Consider the following 13,578-nt stretch of genomic DNA (forward strand, 5'->3'; position numbering starts at 1 on the left):
TTTTTACAGTTCTGTTTTTGTATCAACTTTACATAGTATTTTAGAAGTTAATGGCGCAATAAACAGGAATTGACAAAATTTGCAGTTACGTCATTTTTGTTCCGTACTGGACTGAATATCTTCCTGCTATTACTTTTAATATTATAATTTATCCTAGGTGGCACAGCAGTCGGTTCCCCTCTACTTAAATTATTCTTTCATTTGTGCTACCTATTTGGCCACGTGCAGTCGTATTAATTGTGAAAAGTATTTTTAGTTTTATAGATAATACTACTGAGAGTCTTGTGGGTAACATTTATAGTTTTGTGATTAGATAATTATTTTGTGTTTGTTGTAAGAGCGCATCATGAGTGGTGGTTATTTTATTTGTAAGAAACCTCTAGGGAAAATTATTTGTCAGTAGGAAAATCGAGCCATCTTTACTCACTGTTGTCGGCGAAAATTGTTCGTCTTTTTATATGGCGGAAATAAAGACCATTATCTGGAAACCCTGAGATACAAACGATTCCCTAAAACAGTGACAAAAAATGCATTTAATCTCTTCTCACTTCCTACAATATAAGATGCAGCCCGTTTCCACAGACTCCGAGTGTATCACCAGATTCAATCATGGTTCGGTAAATATTGTGATCCACAAAAATGAGGCTGGAAAAAGCATGGAAAATTTTGGATACCATTCCAAATTTCCAAGCCTCCAGTACCCCCGAGCTTATGAAATTCATCTTTTGCAGATTCAATGGAAACTGGAGTTGCATGTGGTTGCCGAAAAGCAGACCTCTAATATTCAGCAGTGTGCCTCTATTCTGGTGGTGAAAGTTGCAGCAACATCGTGGACAAATCAACATTTATTATTGAAGAAAATGAATTGGTAGATGAATTTCCGACAATGACGCTAACTCTAACTCTCATTATACCACAAATATTCACCTCGGATACTGATTCAGATCTTGACTTGCGGCCTGGACCATCGAAAAAAAAATGAAAAAATAACTATGATATATATTTTTTAACATATAAAAATAAATAACATTATTTTTTTAGAAATTGTCCGTGAATTAGGCCTATTGGGGATACCATACAAAAAACGGGCCTCCAGACTTTACCTCATAGGTGACCGGGAAAAGGGTCAAAAATAGCTTAATAATAGCATAGGAATGTTAAAATAATAACAAAATAAATACATAGATAGAAAATTAAGCCCAAGGTTTTGTTTTTATTGTATTCCTACAAGAATTAGAGAATCTGGTCAAGTTTGGAACGCTGTAAAACCTAGATAAGTATTTTAAATTAAACAACTTATGGTGAAAATTGTTCGTTAATAAATCCTCTATAAAATCTTATATTAGCTATAATGTTATTTTATTGTAAAATGAACGGAAAAAAGTTATAACCTCCAAAAGGAAACTTCTTAAAAAATTTTCTCTTATTTTTGTTTATAACTCTTTTGTTGGTCACTTGATGATAAAAAGTGATACATATAAAATTGTAGAAAATTTTATTTGTTACATTTTATGTGTAATTAAATTTTCTCTATGGTTTAGGAGATATGGTTTAGGAGATATGGTTTAGGAGATACAGCGCGAAATCCCCTTGCACCCCTTTTTCCAAGATGGGAGCCGGGAAACAAGGGCGGCGACCTCAAAAGCTTGAACTTAAGCTTCTACTGAACCGCCTTATACATAAAAAAATAAAATTGACTCCTCTAAAAATGCAACCCTATATATAACATTTCAATGGACTATTATAGCATGAACAAAATCGAAACTATCAAAATATTTACTGCAGTGTAAAACCTATACATAAGTTATTTCTCTCCTGTAAAATGCTTTGTCAAATATTCGTTATCACTATCACTTTTGCCGTTATGATTTACTCACAAAAATCTACAGAATGGGCAACTGTACAAATTCAGTTGAAATTAAACGACCCCGTGTGTTTATTTTTAATTTTATTATGTCATAAACATATCCCTAGATGTTTCCTATGCGTGTATTTGTTATCAACTTAATTTTCTAGGAATGAAGTGCACATTTAAAATTAACTAGAAACTTTCAGCTTTCTCCATCTTTCTCATAGGATAAAAGAACGTCGTTAGTAAAAAGTTGAAGGCATCATCCCGAGCTTTAAGAAATCGTTTTAAAAGTTGAAAAAATTCTGGAAAGCTGATTGATTATTTTAAAAAAGTTTTAAGGGAACTTTCGACATTATACCTACCAGAGGGAAGTTAAGATTGCTATCGTAAATAACTCCAATTTAAATTTAATTTTATACCAAAACTTTTCTACTAAACAACTCTTTATACAAAATAGTATAACGTATAGTATAAAATGTAATAAATAGGCCAGCAAATGAAGCAATTTGGCTCGCACAGAAGGTAGGAAATATAGTCCAAGGATGATTTTCTATATCATGCCGCTGTACGCTAAAACTTTGGGGGTGGTTGCAACCCCATCTCGGGGGTGGGAATTTTTTATTGTATTTTAGCCATGTAAATCGATGTAAAAATAAATGTAAGAAAAAATGTTTTTTACATTTTCTTCGTAAAACTAATATTTTTCGAGTTATTCGCGGTTGAAAGTAACAGTTTTTCGACGAAAAAGTCTACCTTTTTTGAGGGTGTTTTAACAATAACTCGAAAAATATGCATTAATTCAAAAAAACTGTAGATATCAAAATTGCATCTTTTAATAAGACAAACCAAATTCTTTTCTAAATTCTATAATATTTTTACGACCAATACGAACCGAGATAGAGCATGCTAAAGGTTAGCTTTTTAGTCAAATGCATAATTTGAAATATTCAAAGACAAATAACGGGAAAACTTGCATTTTTCGAGGGAAAACTTAGATAATTTTTTTTCAAGCATACAATTAGAAATTTCAAAAAAATTATAAAAAGTTTCTAGCATAAAAATTGAGCGATTTATGATTAAAAAAGCGGTGCCTGCTTTTTTCTACGAAAAAATCAGTGAAAACAACCCCCAACTACCCTCCTAAGAAAAAATTGGTCTTCACATTTCTGTAATTCTATTTACATTTGCATTATAAAAACACCCAAGAAGTTTGACCTATTTAAATATCCTAATTTTAGAAACATTGGAGTTTAAAAAAAAATAGATTTTTTGCAATTTCGTATTTTTCACCATTTTCTTCAAAATATCTCCTAAAATACTGGAGATAGGAAAAAAATGATAGATTACTAAATTGTAGCTTTTCCAATAACTAAATTAAATTATCTTGTGCATTAAAATTCATTACAGTGAATAGTTAGCAATATAGCTGTTTAAAACCTCTATTTACGAGCAAACTCCCCCTTATTCGAGCCTTTTAAACCCACCCCAATTAAAAACTAAGGGGTCTTGTGGAATTTAGTTTACATAGTCTTATACCTCCTCAAAAATCATACAAAATCATTTAAAAAAAACTTTTTATCGCCAAAAATGAAGGAGTTTATAAAACGAATTTTTGTTTTCTAAAAATTTGAATAGTCCGCTTATATAGCATTTTTAGTGTATATAATACCACAGAACCGGTTCTTATACTGGAAGATGACTAAAAAACTATTTGTATTTGTACATACCTATTTGTAAATTCGTATTTTTGTGTAAATAAATGTTTTTGTAATTCTTTAATTCTAGTTTTTTTCTGTTTACATCTATTAAATTATCTATTTATACAAAGTGCAATGTTATTAAGGGTGGTTTTTAAGGGTTGAAAAATTATGATATTTTATCCTTTAACATAAAACAATCATTATTTTACCAATCAAAACCAAATTTTACCCATATTAAAGTTTAAAATATTCTTATATAATTTTTGACAATAAGGGGTAGTTTACACCACTAAAAATAATCAACATATGATATAGAATATCATATTATATTATCATAACTTATAGAATCAACTTAATTGACAATAATTGAGTATGATATACATGATACAGGTATGTAGAATATGAAGTAACGGGTGAGATGATCCGAATCCCAAATTTTTTTGTAAATCGATGCAAGCCGAAATTATTCTTTTGGGATAAGTAATTTTTTTATATATATAACTCGAACAAGGGTGGTTGTAAGGATTGACATATTATGATATTATCATCTTAAAACATAAAACAATCATTATGTAACTAATAAGAACCAAACGTTGACAATATTAAAGTCATTCCATATTTTTTTTTAGTATTTCATTCCATATTTCTATATCTCTTTTTATTTGTTTCTCATCTCCGGCCAATACCTACGACGACGTCGTCAGCGAATTCTGCATCTAAAATATCTACTATTCTTAAATTTGTATAACCTTCATAGACTTTTTTCACTTTTACGTTACATTCTTTAATTATTATCTCATCCATGTAAATTATAAATAGTGTTGGACTTAGTCCTCCTCCTTGTCAGAGACTCACGTTTGTAGTAAACGGTTTTGATGCTTTTTTGACTGATGATATAATTCATGTTGTTGTAAATGCTCTTAATTACCCTTATTTGTTACTAATACATCTTTTCTCTAATATTTCCCATAATTTTTGCCTTGGAATCGTGTTAAAAGCCTTTTCAAGGTTTATGTACTTCATATACTTACATATTATTTTTTTTTGTAATATATACTATAGGGCCAGCTACAAGAAAACCTTTTTCCTTGTCGATTTATATTATTTCCCTGTTGCTGATAGTTTATTTTATTTATTTGATGGTAAATAATATGTGATAATGGGTGCTTCTGCCTTTTCTGAATCAGCATTGTGATTCCTCGAGTGTGCTGTCAATTTTTCTGGCCATTCTTTTTTCTGTATTTTTTATTAGTGTTAATCCTGTAATTGTTGCAATTCGCTCTATCGCTCTTTCTGTAAATCGGTAGATACTATCTGAGCCTTCTGCCAGTCTATTGGTATCTGTTATCTACATAAATATGACAGTAGCAATAACTCTGTTGCATTTTGTTCCTTTTTTTTCAATATTTTTCGCTACGATACAACAACGATAAATATAAAACTCTTACCTATTATACACTTATAATATAGTATATAGTAATCCGCAAGTATTTTGATGATTGATTACATAAAAATTAGTGTAAAGGTATATTTATTCAGGGAAATACGTTTTCATTATGGATTCCCTTCTATAATACCAAAAGAAAAAGTACATTGAAAGAGTGTTATTATTTCGCTTAAATAAAATTAATTGTCAGATAAACACAGCGACACAATGAGCTGTTGTCACAAAAGAGTGTTGAATAATTAAGGTAATAATTACTTGGGATAATATTGGGACAGCACGTTAATTAAATTTTTCCGTCAAATTGTCACCTCATCAGTAGTCACACTAAGTGAGTTATTTTATTAATTTTAATTGTCATATTTTGTTTAAGCTATAACTCTGACATAATAATGAATATTCTTGTGTATTTCGTCAATTTCGTGTGTATTTTAGCAAGAATGTAAGGATTGTTTTCGTACCTTTTTACTCCTGAAAAAAAGTGTGATAAAAACTAAACAAATTAAAGAATCTTAATAAAAGTTTATAGTCAAGTTAAACAAAGAGTAATAAAAATGAAAATAGAAAGGTTTTCAAAAAATGTTAAAACAAAAAAAATGACAGGTACTATACTTAGTACAGTGTAGCAATGGTAGTCAGTAGCAACATTTTCATCACAAATTCATTCCACTTCGCTTATGTCGTCTTCTACCTCATCAAACCATTTCAAAAGAGTTTCCTCAGGGTCTTAGTTCCCTTATTTGATGTTTTTTGACGAACTGGGGCGCATTATGTGTAATGACGAACTGGGCACAAACACTAACACCCCGTCTATTAGACAAAAATCACATTTTGAGCCTAAATATCTTTCGAATAACAACCTGCCGCAAATTGCCGAATTCAATAGTACTAAAGAACAACCCAACTTGAAAAGTCATAAACGGACGACCTTCAAAATTTTCTAGGAAGGGAAATATCAAACTTTCGACAAGCAATACCGTCTGAGAGACGGGGTGTTAGTACTTAAGTTTTAATATACATAATACTCATATACTTATGACAATAAATATGATATAAGCAATATTACTTTCACATGAAATTTGTCACACTGTTGCATACTCTGTAAGTCCGTGAAATGTACTATATTTCATATATTCTTTTATAAACATTACTCATAAATGTGATTTATTGAATATTCATTTATTATTAATGATTAGGGAGCGGATTTATATGCGATTAATTTTGATGAAATATGCGCATATATATGCAGTAAAAAATTACGAAATATGCGCAAGATATGCACAAAAATTCAAAAAATGCGCATTTCGAGAAACCACAAATTTTCTGTTCTATTCTATTCTAGAGGGTCCTTTTAAAGGGGGGGCGGCAATCTTATTTATTATCTTTCAAATAAAATCATTATTTTTTATATATGCAATTTATTCACAATTTTTACAAAAACTGATACCAATAGTTACCTATTTAAAATAAAACAACATCACTATATACCTATATCTTCGATTATAATTTACTACAATGTGTTTTTTCAAATTTTTTACGAGGAAACATTTTCTTTGATCAGATAAAATATTTTTATAACTTGAAAAACTCCTTTCAACATCAACAGAAGTAATTGGGGCGTATTTAAAATAACTTGTTAAAGCTGAAAATTCTGCACCAAAATCAATTTCAAAATTTCCATTAAAAATTTCGCATAATATGTCCTCCAAAGTTTTAAAGCCGTTTAAACACGGGATCTGATCTAAAGCATGAATATTTCAATTTCCGTTGGAAAATCGTAAAACTATGGTTAAAGGTATAAATTCTCTTAACAATAGGGGATTTAAAAGAATCACCAGAATTATAGGTACGTACCTACTAAATTGGGATATAAATTGTACTAAATATAATAAAAGTCAAAAATTCGGATTTCCCGGTAAACCATCCTTCGTCATTTTAACATCCTACAATCATTTTATAACGGCGTACTATCTATAAGTACTTTGTGTAAAGATCGGGTATTTTCTAAGCAAAAATGAAAAGGCAGTGAATGAACCGTCTCTCTTCAGGTAGTTTTCGAATTAATAGATATGACAGCCTGTGCGGGGAAATATTTTGTGTCGAATTAAAAAATTAAATTTTTTTTTGGACTTAAATGTTTGTAAATATGCACAAAATATGCATGTTTCTTTAAAAATATGCAAAATTTAGTAAAGTTCTCAAATAGGCGAAATATGCATGCAATATGCATTTAACATAAAATCCGCTCCCTATTAATGATACACTTTTCTTTGTATCTTTACCGTTGCAATTTTTGAATAATTAATACTTGGTTTATTATAAATTAATTTTGTGATTAATGTTTAACATTGGTATTCCATCCCACTAATCCAATAACAATGCGACACACTTATTACATTTCCTAACGCAACCCTTAATCAGATTTCGGTGTATAGGGATCAGCGATATTTCATAACAAGCAGACATTACGGTTTTGATTAAAAAAGTGTCACACCCATGTGATACATTTTAAAAATCTGTTTCAATTCAACTCAATCTGTGTTAACCTTTCACTCCGAAATTGTGAAATAAAAATTCCACTGCAGGAAAAACTTTTATCACGGGGGGAAATTTCCAAGTCATCCCAAAACCAAAAAGCGTTATTGGGTAGATTTCTCATGAATTTTTTATCCTTCGACATCAGCGCGAATCAATTGGAAATAAAATTAGGCCGGTTTTGTATCATTTTCGCATCGTTAGATTATAGATATTTATATGTTCAAGGGTATATTTTTGTGCATCAGAAAATACAAAGTATTCCTTACGATCTAGAGCTTACATTTTTTTAATTTGCACATAACATTTATAGGCTATTGATTATGTCCAAGTCCAAAATAAGAGAGCTAAATGGAATTACAACGTTAACGGGGTTTTATTTTTTCATATGGTCAATGAACCTCTAAATATGAGAAAACCACAGAGTGCTACCATTTAAAGGGGTGCGTTTTTGAGAAAGGGGTGAATTAGTCCCTAGGCACAGGGTGCGTTAGGGTGAGTTCTATGCACTTTTAGTAAAAACACGTCTACCGAAAAATTGTCCCAGGTTACATTTACTATCGAACTATCACCTTCAAAAGTCAAAAATATTTTTTTTACAAAAATGAATTAAAATAAAAGCAAAAAAAACACGAAAGAAATCACTTTTGTTTTTTGCCCCATAACTTTTTCCCACGGGGATATTATAGGTGTAAGCATTGTAAGGGATAAGCATTATAGGTATAAGCATTATAGGTATAAGCATATAAGCATTGCTTTATAGCCAAAAACTATTCTTCCTCTTTAAAATGACGTTTGGTAGAAGTCGTTCTTCGTGGCTTCTAAAAATTTGCAAACCAAAGGAATACCGGAACAATGAATTGTTTTCGTTGAAATTTTTTCCGCGCTGGACAGGCGAGAAGTGAAATGCAATTATTAGATTTCCCTCAGCCTTCTTTGCGCCGGCATTCGTTTGGCTTGCAAAGTTTTAGAAGCCACGAAGTTGTTACCAGAAAAACGGTCTTAATAAAGTTTTATGTTGATATTATTTTATACAGTGATGTGCCCGCTAATAACCGGCAAAATAGCTCAAAAGATGGAAAATGTATTAAGTTGTGAGATAAAAAGAATGCAACTAGTGGAAGTGGGATTTTATCGGTATTAACTTACAATTTACATTACCATTATGGATAGTTTCCACCTTTATACCTTTAAACGTCAGCTAGTTAAATATGATTTCGGATGTCATTTTCAGATGACACTCTTCTCTGTATTGAAGTAAAACCTACGAATATAGAGTGGTTCATCTACACTAGGGATGGCGGTTTTTGACAAACACCGGTTTTCGGTTATACCGGTTTTTTTTGCTTAAGGTTTAACCTGGCGGTTATAACCGGCCAAAAAACCGGTTTTTGGAAAAACCGGTTTTCGGTTTTTTTTAATCCAATAGGTTACAAAGTTACATTTACAATACACTTTAGTTTGCGATACTCCATTCGACTCGATATCAATATGATCAAAATTAGTACTATCGAAAGAACATATGTATTACTTTCAACAAGTTTGTATATTTGTAGAATAGGTAATATATTTTAATTCATTTAATACTTTCTGTATGAGTGTATCGTTTTGAAAACGTAGCGAAATTCTTGGAGATTCGTATTCTTAATCAGTAATTCAATATTAATAGTCAGAGCATTATTTTTGGTAATCAGAAAAAGTCATTCACCCACTTTCAATGTCAAGAGTTAAGTGTGAAAAATAGATGATGTTTGCGTCTAATTCAACCAGATCACTTCTTATGTAAATATTATGATTACAAATACCTTTTCAAGGAAATATTATAATAAAATTTAATAATTGTTTCTGGCTGATGTGAGATGGCACTTTCAGTTTGCTTCTGTACTTCATAAAATAAAATAAAATAAAATTTGAATTATGGTTTTGTTTGGAATAATTACTTGAGAATAATAATTATGATTGGGATCCGAAAAAATACCTAACCTAATCCTAATCACCGTAAAAACCTAATAACCGGTTTTTACTTTAAAAAGAAAAAACCGGTTATAACCGGACAAAAAACAACCGGTAAAACCGGTTATTGCGAAGTAAAAAACCCGGTTTTAGGTTTAAACCAGTAAGTTTTTCCCATCCCTAGTCCACACCATTATGAATAACAATTTTTATTTTTTCTTATTTTTGTAGAGAATATTTGAATTTATTTTTCAATATTATAATTATTTATCAGGTTTTAGGACACTCCGTATATACGAGTAGACAAATATTTCAGTGAGTTAAACTATTCATTTTTATCTTTTTTTCAAGAAAAGGCCTTAAGAGGATCGGAACGTATTTTCGGCTGCAATGCAATTCAAATGGGGATTCATTCTTTTCGAATCCTGAGAAAACTAATAAGTATTTTTGAAAAATTTAAACGCAGAATGAAAGATCACGTTATTAGCGAGGGCCGAAAGTCCCTGAGAACTTCTATAATGTTTATTTTAATAAGTTACAGGGGTGAAAATCTAAGAGAAAATTTAGTGTGATTTTTAGTTTCAAATATATCATTCAAAATAAAATTTATATTTATTTTAAGGGACTTTCGGCCCTCGGTAATAATTTAGTCTTTCATTCTGCGTTTAAAATTTTCAAAAATATTTATTGGTTTTTTCAGGACTTGAAAAAAATAAACACAATGCCGTGGTAAAATTTTCCAAATCTATCTTTGTCTTACAACGCACTCAGCCGAATATAATATTGTCAGCATATATTATCAGTCAGACACTGACAATCAGTGACAATTTTAAATATTTGACATTGCATCGGGAATATGTTGAGTTATTGATTAAATATTATTGAAATATAGTGTATTTGATAAATAATTGATTTAAGACGTGAACTTAATAAAAAGTTATTTATTGTGTATTATTTGTGGAAGATCCAAGCAGAGAATACATCAGGATAATATATTCTGTGATCCAAGTATTTTGTTGTTAAAGATGTTCAAAATTGTAAGCTTTCCATAACAATATATTATTAAAAAATCACTTTAACACTTTTCCTCTTTTCTCGATTGAGTATTAGTCTTTGTTGTACAAATAAATTATTACAATCACTGAATACATAGTTAGTGAAAAAATTATCACATTTATTAACTGAATTAATAATTTCCAATTATAAAAATAACAGTTATCCAAGAACATTCAAAACCCATCTCTTGAAATTAATAATGACATTTTCAAGTAGAATGACATTCTAGTAATGTTTACATATCCATACCAGTGTGAATTTTACTACGCGTAATTTGCCGTGTAAAGACAGAAAAAGTAGGGATACACGTAAAATATTTGCGAATTATGTACCCATAGCCTTAAAGTTTTTTTTATAATTGCCTACCTACTCGTATTATTTGAAAAGACATATTCGCCAACCAACTCTCTTAGTAAACAGACACTTTCAACTCCGAAAAGTGTTTAGAAAAAATCTCGCGAGTGATTTCTCTATCTCAGCAATAGCGGTACGAAGATATAGCAGGCCTGCTCAAGATTGTTCACCGAGAATTTACAATGTAGGAAATCTTTCTATTACAAGTTACTTTATGGTCCGTTTTTTTACTGTTATTTTTTATATTTTAAATTCACTCTATGGTAAAAACAGTCCACTCACTGAATTAGTAGTCTCCTACAAGAAAGATTTATAGAGGTTGGTATTTATATAATACTTTGTATGAGACATGATTACCACCACTCCTTATCACAACAAACGTCTTTCTAAAATAGATCTTCATAAATAAACACTGTTAAAGATAATTGTTTTATGAAGGATATGTTTGACCCATTAAAAAACATAATTGGTTTTAGTAGTTGTAGACATGCAGACGATACTGTAGTTATGTCAGATAATATTGAAAGTCTCCAAATTCTGCGTGGTCGTATTCACGAGGTAGGAATGGAATGGGCATTAAGGGGAGGGTATGGTTGAAATCAACATATCAAGCACATTTTTGTGAATTTTTTTCGAAGCTATGGTAGAATTATTTTATTTTTAAATTAAATAAACATAAAGTATAATTCAAAGAATATTTGGGAAAAAATTCAATCCAAAATATTGAAAAATAAGCCATTGGCGACAAATTTTGGCAGGCAGCTCAAAAAAAAATGGATTTTGCGGTGGACATCAGAACTTATCACTGGATCATACGAAACAAAAAATTCAAAAAGATATAATTAGCTTATGAGTGTAACGAGGTTACAACGTTGAGTTTTTTTTTATTTTTAATGATTTTTGAATTTTTGGTATCACTCAGAAATCAAAAATACGAAATTTTTGATAAAAATTTTGTGAAAACCAACAGATTTAATATTGTTGAACAAAAAATAAGCAAAAAACGAAAAATATCTCGACGTTGTTACCTCACGAAATGTCTAAAAAAAATCTATGCAAAATTTCAGGTAGATCGGTCAAGTAGTTTTTCAGTTAAAATGTCCACCGCATTTGAAAAAGCAGTTTTGAGAAAAATACGTTTAAAGTTTTGACAACTGCATATTATTCATCTTCTTATTTGCCTGCCAAATCGTAAAGTGATGAACACTGAAATATGTTTTTTGAATTGCGGAGTAATCTACAAAAGAGAAAGCGAACAGTTGTTTAACGTTTCTCACTACGCTCAAGCGTGCTGGCGCGAAGCCGCGGCAACGCGAGTCGAAGGTAGCGATATTCAACACCCTGTATCTTTGGTAATTTTACTCCGATTATTTTGAAATTTATAGAGAGTATTCTTGAAAGTATGTACTTTTATTTGAAATAATAAAAAAATTAAATATTTCAAACCATACCCCCCCCCCTTAAAATAAACTCAAACAAAACCAAATTTTTAGTGTTTAGTCGTAACCCATATCCTGATGCAAAGCTTCAATTAAAAGTTCACAAAATGACATATTTGGGAACTGTGATAACGGACCAACTAGATCCAGACATAGAAATAAAACGTAGAATAGCAATGACTAAAACTACTTTTATGAAATTGAAGTCATTTCTTATCAATACTCATCTCAGTTTAGAACTAAGACAAAGAATGGTTAAGTGCTATATTTGGTTCGTACTTTTGTATAGTGCAGATGTGTGGTCGCTAAAAGTATCGATCATGAACAGAATTGAAGCATTGGAAATGTGACTTCATAGACGGATGCTAACGATATCTTGGACAGCAAGAAAAACTAATGAAAAAGGACTAAGGAGGGTCAACAAAGATAGAGAACTACTAAAGACATAGTGAGGGGAAGACAATATAAAATATTACAACTGATCCTTAAAGGCAAAGTAGAGATCCGTAGAGGTGTAGGAAGAAAACAAGTTTATTGGTTAAAAATCATTCGTGAATTGACTCAAATATCAAATGCAGGACCATTATTCCATATTGCAGAAGATCGAGAAGCCTTCGCAATGGTGATCGCCAAGGTCGGATAATTCTGATATGGCACGTTAAGGCCCGTATTCATAGTCGGTACTCAAGTCAGCGTCGATGCTCAAGGTCGACCTTGAACAAATTTGTGTTTCATAGGGCGCGTTCACCAGATGCAAACGTTGGCAATCAGTTTGCGCTTTATGCTTCTGAACGACTTGCTAACGTCAAACATGTTTGGAAAGCGGTCGCCATTTTTGCAAACATAAAATATTTAAGTTGAACTTTGCAAACGTGTTGAATATTGAAAAAATATGGCGGGAATTTAAATTGTATATATTGTAGAATATATTGATAAGGGTTTTATATATAAAATAAAGGCTACTGAAGACATTCTGCTACGTTATTTTCTATTAAATAAATTTTCTTTTTTCCTTTAATAAAAAAAATAAATTCAAAAACGTATTTATTGAGAAAATTTATTTTAGGTTACGTTCAAACCAAGCAAGCAAAATGTCAAATTTTAACCTAAACAACCAACCGTTCAGCTCGCTGTCAACAAGTTTAGAATCAAAGCGCAAACATTTGTGAACGTGTTTGCATCTGGTGAACGCAGTCATAAACCGTTCTCTGCGTGAAATGCGGTCTTGAAGAGCCAAAAAATGAC

This window comes from Diabrotica virgifera, chromosome 8, assembly GCF_917563875.1.
Source record: "Diabrotica virgifera virgifera chromosome 8, PGI_DIABVI_V3a".
In the NCBI taxonomy this organism is placed as follows: domain Eukaryota; kingdom Metazoa; phylum Arthropoda; class Insecta; order Coleoptera; family Chrysomelidae; genus Diabrotica; species Diabrotica virgifera.